General features: G+C 35.2%; 1 long non-coding RNA gene across 1 annotated transcript; it reads left to right on the plus strand.

Moving 5' to 3' along the window:
* The first annotated feature begins 289 nt into the window (after positions 1-289).
* Positions 290-1,055, plus strand: LOC136210761 (uncharacterized). The gene is made up of 2 exons (XR_010678191.1): positions 290-578; positions 684-1,055. It is a non-coding gene; the product is annotated as an uncharacterized lncRNA (long non-coding RNA).
* The last annotated feature ends 6,923 nt before the right edge of the window (positions 1,056-7,978 follow it).

The raw sequence follows: 7,978 nt of genomic DNA on the forward strand, positions 1-7,978 counted from the left end.
ATTGGATCTATAGTGGCGAAACATTAGTGGGGAATTAAAGTTCCCCACTGAAAATAGTGTATTAGTGGCTCAACAAAAATTCACCATAATTAGTAACATAATAGTGGGGAGATAGTATTTCTCCACATAAAATAGTACTTTAATGGCAAATTTTTATTTCCTCCACAAAAATATATATATATATATATTAATGGGGAATTTGGAGTTTTGCCACATAAGTGATATATATTAATAGGAAATTTTAGTTTCTCCACATAGAACTACTAAAATCCTAAAAAAATGAGCGGGCTGATGAAGCGGGAATGGAAAAGGTTGAAAAAATTGGAAAATTTTGTGATACGGTATATTTGTCTAAAACCCTAACCACGGTCGATTCCCTTCATTTCTTGTGCCCCTCTCTCTTTCCTTTTCATTTCTACCACGATTCTTAATGGCTTTCAAAGAATTGGATGTTGCTGTAATCCCAAACACCGGATTTGAAAGTTAGGCTTTTCTCTCATGCTTGCTCTCTCGTCTCACCTCTCTTTGATTGCTTGGGTATTGGCTTCAAGTTCGTTGAGATGGATTATGTTGCTAAGGTTGGTCCTTTTTGCTGATTTTTATTTTAGAATTTTCCTTTATTTGGTATTTCAATAAATGTCATAACTCCAACCTTTTTTCTGATATTAAATTTGTGATAATAGATCTGTTTCAAAATGCACTGGGACTTTTACAAGCTTTATTGAATAAAGATATGAAAGAGGATCGTGTGAGAAATGCTGGTAATCATTCAAGAAATCTTTTGAGGATAAAGTGAGGGCTTGACATGGTTGAGCTTGCAAAAGCCATTGGATAATCAAGTTAATACTATTGATGAATGATTAATTTCAATTGTAGGCACTTATCATTTTTTTTGTTGTTTGATAATTGTCATATTATATAAGTTGGGCGGTATCTCATTGGATTGACACTTGATATTTAGCCAAACTCTTAGACACAAATGAAAAGATTCTATGTCTTTTCCCAATTTTAGTAGTAATAGCAGAAGTACCTGGAGTGTTATTTTTTTTTCTGAATATCATTGATGAATAATTTCATTTTCATTAACTCAGATCTCAGCGCTTTGTTTTTTCTGATAAGAGACACATATGTGTGCAATGTTCATGTTTCCTTATTGGAAACATTAGCAGCAGTAGCAGTAGGAATGCATGGAGTTGTTGGGTTTCATGGAGCATTCCACTTCAGATCTTAAGTTGATCCAAGTAAAGAGCATGTAATACCATTTGTACTGGTAATCTTTTGTTCTTTAATGTGTGGAGTCTTGCTTGGTAGGATAGTTTTAGTTGTAATACCATTACGTTTCAATCTTCCTATTATATCTTATTTAGTTCAAATTACTTAAAAAGTGATCTTTCTTTGAAATTGATGAAAATATGCATTTCTGATATGAAGGTTCAAATTAAACCTGCTGGACAAAACTATTCATATATGGTCATGAGGAATAACTGTTGGGGTTTAGTGTCCTATAGACAATTGTTGCAGGATACAAACTTAATGTAAATGAATTGTTCTTTATGTCATTTGTTTTAATGAGATATATGTTTTATAACTATATAAAGGCAATCCCTTTTAAGCACTAAATAAAGTCTAATAAAAGGAAATACGTAAGTTTGTTTAAAGTGATTATAAAGTGTTCATACAAGCATGAAGTGAGACAAAACTTTATAATAAACTAATAAACTTAAAACCACCCCAAGTCAAGTGATATGTTTAGGATTGATATATCATTGTTAAGACTTGTATGTAACAATGTCTTCTGTCCGACAGAAAGCTGATCTCACAAGATTTATATATATAGATATCTGGGCAGTTACATAGATCCGATGAAACGTCGTTCATTAGGATTGGGGATCCGATTTGAGATAACAGGATGGGTAAATTCTTCCTTGTCACCTGTTCATCTCATTGGTATTAATAGGTATAACTAATCCTCAGACTCAAATGAATGTTAATTGGTCATCCTGAATTACTGAATGTGAGACTTTGATCCTGTGGTCCCACGATCCTTAACAGAGATGACTCTGGGGTGTGAACTGTAAAGGTTGGGTGTCACAGGAGGTAATGTCAGGGTAGTTATACATTGGATTGAGCATTTATCACTCCCGATTAATGGGAGATACATCCAAGGATCGCTTGTGGAAGACTTGACTCTAAATCCTTGCAAGGTGATAGCTTAAGAGTAGAAATACAGATTTCACTTAACCTATCTATTTGAGTTGACTCGGCCTGTACAAGTAAAATGAACGTCTCGCTATATGTGACTTGACATCACCCATAGTCATAAGATTCAGTTCAAGGATGTAGTTGATAAATGATCGAATTATACTGTAACTAATACGGAAGGGTTAACGACAGAATCAACCTGTCTTCTTAACGGACTCTGGGGGAATGATTACAGACTTGCCAATAACATACTCAGTACATCATTCCGTTATGCAAGGATTAAATATAATTCTTGAAGAAATTAATTTAATAGTTGCATACGGCCAGAAGTAGTAAGAACCTAATGGATCACACATAAGACTTGGAACCAAAAGAGAGATGGATGTCATTAATAGATGGAAGCCCAAATGAGCCCAGTAAGGCCCATTTATATAGAGGGAGGCCGAAATTTATATATAGTAAATAAGGAATTATTTTAATTCCATTAATCCTAATTTGATTAGGTTTGTGAATTAAATTAATTAAGAGATAATTAAGTTAGGAGTTTTAATTAGATTAATATACTCTTATTATTATCCAATTAGGTTATTTATTATTATCCTAAATGTATTTGATATATTATAAGATAATAATTAGGAATCCTATTTCGAATGGAATTCCTATTAAGTAACCTATTCCTATCTAACTAGGGTTTAGATACAAGTGACTATATATACCCCCTCCTTATGAGAATTTCGACTAAGCCTATCCCCTCCCCTTATTGTGATTTTCGAAACCTACATTAAGAGAGAGAAAGTGAATTCGCATCCCCTAGTTCGTGGACAAGAATTCATACGACTTCCGTCAATTGATTAATCTCATTCATCTCCTTTTCTCTTTGATCTTGTGTTGGTTAATTAGAGGCAATCTATTTTGGTTGCATCTCATAAGGGTTGATTCTAACTTAACCTCACCGTGTTATACTTCGTGCTTGGGAACTCGAAAAAGAATTGTGAGCGCTTCTTTAACAACGGTAGATTGTTCATCGAAAGGTATTCCTTCTTATCCCTCTTTATATGAAATAACGATTAACGGATTCTATGGTTAAAAGGAAATAGGCTAAAATTTTTATATTTCCGCTGCTATACCTTAGCCTTAATTTCCAACAGTGGTATCAGAGCCATCGTTAAATCCGTTATTTCATATATGAAAATTTAGAAGTTTTTCAATAGGATTGAATAAATATTTATGGTTAGGATTAATTAACAAATTGTTTGATTAATTAATTCTAAAGATAAATAAATTTTAGTTAATTGTTAATTAAAATTGATTATGCGTATGTTCCTAATTATTTCGGTTGATAATCATTACAACAAAATCTATTTGTTTTATAGTTAGGTTAATAAAATTAGTTTTATTAATTCTAAAAGATAAAACGGAAATCTATTGTAGTTTTTCCTATTTCTGAAGATCGTTTTTTTAAAATCGTTTTAAAAACTGATATATATATTTATATTTTATAAAAAAAAAATATACGACAGCGGCTCGGGTCGCTGTCGCGCGGCTGCTGCCAAACGGCAGCAGCCCAGTTTCGGGTCCTAGCCCGAATCCCACTTGATTTTAATTGTTAAAATCGGCTTGTAAATAATTTATATATATATGTTTCGGAAATCAATAGTTTTCTGTTTTGATTATCGAATGAAAAATTTGTTTAAAAGTTTGTTTTTACCAAGTTGTAAATCAAAGCGTTAAATGAATTGAAATCAAAATAATTGGGACATGCATAATCGACGTTTTATATGGTTATATTAATCTAAGGGTTAATATAAAGATACGAAACGATAAGATGTAAAATTGGATGAGAGTTAATTTGACGAGTTAATGTGATTAACCTAAATATTATATAAGACGGTTATGTAATCAACCAATTAAATTTATTTAATTGAGTCTTTGCATGTTTGGAGTTATGGACATATTTGGACCCTCTTTTAGTCTTTTGGTATTTTTGAGATAGGGCCTGCGCGTCCTGCCTTTCTACTATCTATTGTAATTTCTCCTCTCATATGATTCCCTTCAATTCAATTGAAGTTTTCTTATAGTAGTATAGAAATTAATATGTAATTTCAAGGCGCCATGGAGAAGACGGATGACCTAAAAAGAAATATGTAATAGTTAGTATTTCCTTAGGTTTGGCCTTTTATTCCGTCTCTGGCTCAACGGAATAATTTAGATGATATGTCCATAACGCCAATGTATGTATGTATGTGTGTCTGATGTATGCTAAAGCAAATCAAGACTAAGTTAGATTATGAGACTTAAATAAAAATCCCTCATTAAAAAGTTAAGTAAATAAGCAAGTTATTAAAATCGGTTGCCCCTCCCTAATATTATAATTCAGCCGGCAGTACTGGGGGTCTTTGGGTTGTTGGCTAAAGTCAAGCTCGGGGTCTTATGGTAACACCTGGATTATCGAAAATCGTTCTTTCATGAATATGGGGTAGTACTTAAATTAGATTATGATAATTGGATGGGCAAACTCATGTTGTCATAAACTAATAGGCAAAATGGTTGGGATTAATATGAATGACATATTAGTTACTAATGTGGTTAGTAACCCAATAACCTAGGAATCACATTCGAGATGTGATTGATTGCATGAATCTACCTAACAAATGGGACTAGCTTGTTGGCTAAAGTCAAGGCGAAATCTCAGGAGTTAGGATCCTAGCTCACTAAAGGATTTGTGAAATTCTTCGAATTAATATGGAGGGTTATTAATTTGGCAAAATAGTGGGAGCAATCTGAAATAAATTAAAAGGCCTATAATTTTAGATTGTTATACTTTAAAGCAAATGAATAACATACGTTTACTCTTTCTCACTCTCAGTTTAATTAAACACTCTTAAAATCATGACTAACACCAATCTGCAAAATACATTTACTGATAACAAGTTGAATAGTTCAAACTTCACCGACTGGTATCGCAACCTCAAAATTGTTTTGAAGTTCGATAAAAACAGGGTATGTATTTGATACATCGATACCCCCCTATCCCTGAGGATGATGCTCCCATCGAGGAAATCGATACTTACCAGAAGCACAAGGCTGATGACGATCATGCCGGATGCATCATACTTGCATCGATGACATCGGAATTACAAAGGCAATTATGCCTGTTCCATCATCATGCACTAAAGGAACTGTTTGGGAAACAGACCAGGTGCGAACGCTACGAGATATCCAAGTTGCTATATCGTTGCAAGATGCAAGAGGGCACATCTGTAATGACACACTGTGTCAATATGATTGGCTACATTACCAAACTTTCTAGTATTAGATTCGCGATGGATAACGAACTAAGTGTAGACTTAATTCTTCAATCCCTCCCAAAGAGTTATTTATAGTTCACCATGAACTATCAGATGAATGACTTGCAAACCTCTCTTGAAGAGCTTGCAAATATGCTCAAGTCAGTTGAGCCCAATATGAAGAAAGACAAGGGAATACCGGCTATTGTCATAGAGGGATCAAAGAAGTGGAAAGGGAATTCTCCCAATCCTAAACATCCCAAGAAAGGTAAGAAAGCCATGCCCACTAAAGTTAAGGGAAAGGAAGTGAAGAAGCCTAAAAGAAAGTGCCACTATTGTGGTGACGTGGGGCATTGGAAGAGAAATTGTTCTTTGTACCGAGCTACCCTCCAGAAGGGAAAAGCCGGTACTCCAACGTCTGGTATGTTCTATAAAGAACAAACATTGCAATTTTTATAGAGATTCGATTTTCTATTTCTCAGGAATATCACAAAATGGGATTTATGTGTTGATTTCTGTTTTCGCAATTGATACCAAAAGACATAAGCTAGATAATTCAACTTACTTGTGGCATTGTCATATAAACAAGAGACGCATGCTAAAGCTACATTCAGATGGGCTTATAGATCCAATTGATCCTAAATCATTGGAAACATGCGAATCATGTTTAAAAGGTAAAATGACAAAGACACCCTTTAGCAATAAAGGTGAGCATGTATCAGACACTCTAGGACTTATTCATTCAGATGTATGCGGTCCTATGTCAGTCCAAGCAAGAGGAGGATTCAGATTCTTCATAAGCTTCATAGATGACCATACTCGATATGGTTACATCTACTTGATGAGGCACAAATCAGAAGCTTTTGACAAGTTCAAATGCTTCAAGAATGAAGTGGAAAATCAATTAGGAAAGAAAATAAAGACGCTTCGATCCGATCGAGGTGGCGAATATCTTTCAGATGATTTTCTGAATTATCTAACTGAATGTGGGATATGCTCACAATGGACACCTCCCTATACACCACAACACAATGGTGTATCCGAGAAGAGAAATCGTACCCTATTAGATATGGTACGATCCATGATGAGCATGGCCTTACTTCCAAAGTCGTTCTGGGGCTATGCCTTAGAAACTGCCCTCTTCACCCTAAACCGAGTACCAACTAAATCCGCTAGTTCCACACCATATGAATTGTTCGTTGGTAGGAAACCTGTGTTCTCATTTATGAGAGTATGGGGTTGTTCAGCGTATGTCAAACGCATAGCGTCCGACAAATTAGATTCTAAATCTGATAAATGTTTCTTCATTGGATATCCCAAAAGAAACCATGGGGTATTACTTCTATCATCCAGATGATCAGAAAGTAATAGTATCCAGATACGCAACCTTCTTATAGAAAGAGTTTCTCAAAGAAACACAAAAGGGAAGCATGATTGAACTCGACGAAGTTCAAGAGGAAGAAACACCGACTGAAACAACAGAAGCGGTTGAGGTACCCAAAGAAGTCCTATTAGATGAGACTCCAATTGCACCTATTCGTAGATCACGAAGAGTTCGTGAACTCCCAGTTAGATATGGTTTTCTAGTGGGAGATGATAACGAGGTTCCCGTGTTAGACGACGAACCCGAAAACTACGAAGAGGCTCTTACTACTCCAGATTCTAAAGCATGGCTTGAAGCCATGGATTCTGAAATGGATTCCATGTATACTAACCAAGTGTGGACTTTGGTTGATCCACCCGAAGGGATAATTCCCATTGGGTGCAGGTGGATCTTCAAAAAGAAGACTGACATAGATGGAAAGGTTAGCACCTACAAGGCTAGGTTGGTAGCGAAAGGATATCGTCAGAAACAAGGTGTTGATTATGACGAAACCTTCTCTCCTGTTGCTATGTCCAAATCAATCAGAATCATGCTTGCAATTGCCGCTCATTTTGATTATGAGATTTGGCAAATGGATGTGAAAACAGCTTTCCTAAATGGAAACCTGCTTGAGGATGTATACATGATGCAGCCTGAAGGTTTCATATCAAAGGATGCAAATAAAGTTTGCAAACTTCAGAGATCCATTTATGGACTCAAGCAAGCATCTAGAAGCTGGAACAAGCGTTTTGACGAAACCATAAAACAATTTGGTTTCGAACAAAATTGCGAAGAAGCTTGCATTTACAAGAAAGCAAGTGGGAGCTCTATAGCATTTCTCATACTATATGTGGACGATATACTGTTAATGGGAAATGACATTGCTATATTACAATCGGTGAAAGTATGGTTATCTGGTAACTTCTCAATGAATGACCTTGGTGAAGCAGCTTATATACTTGGTATAAAGATCTATAGAGATAGATCGCGAAGACTGCTTGGTCTTTCACAGGCTACATACATTGAAAAGGTGCTAAATCGATTTAGCATGCTTGAATCGAAACGAGGTAACTTACCCATGGTACATGGAGTAAAGTTAAACAATCATCAATGTCCTAAAACTGAT

This window comes from Euphorbia lathyris, chromosome 1 (genome assembly GCF_963576675.1).
Source record: "Euphorbia lathyris chromosome 1, ddEupLath1.1, whole genome shotgun sequence".
Taxonomy (NCBI): domain Eukaryota; kingdom Viridiplantae; phylum Streptophyta; class Magnoliopsida; order Malpighiales; family Euphorbiaceae; genus Euphorbia; species Euphorbia lathyris.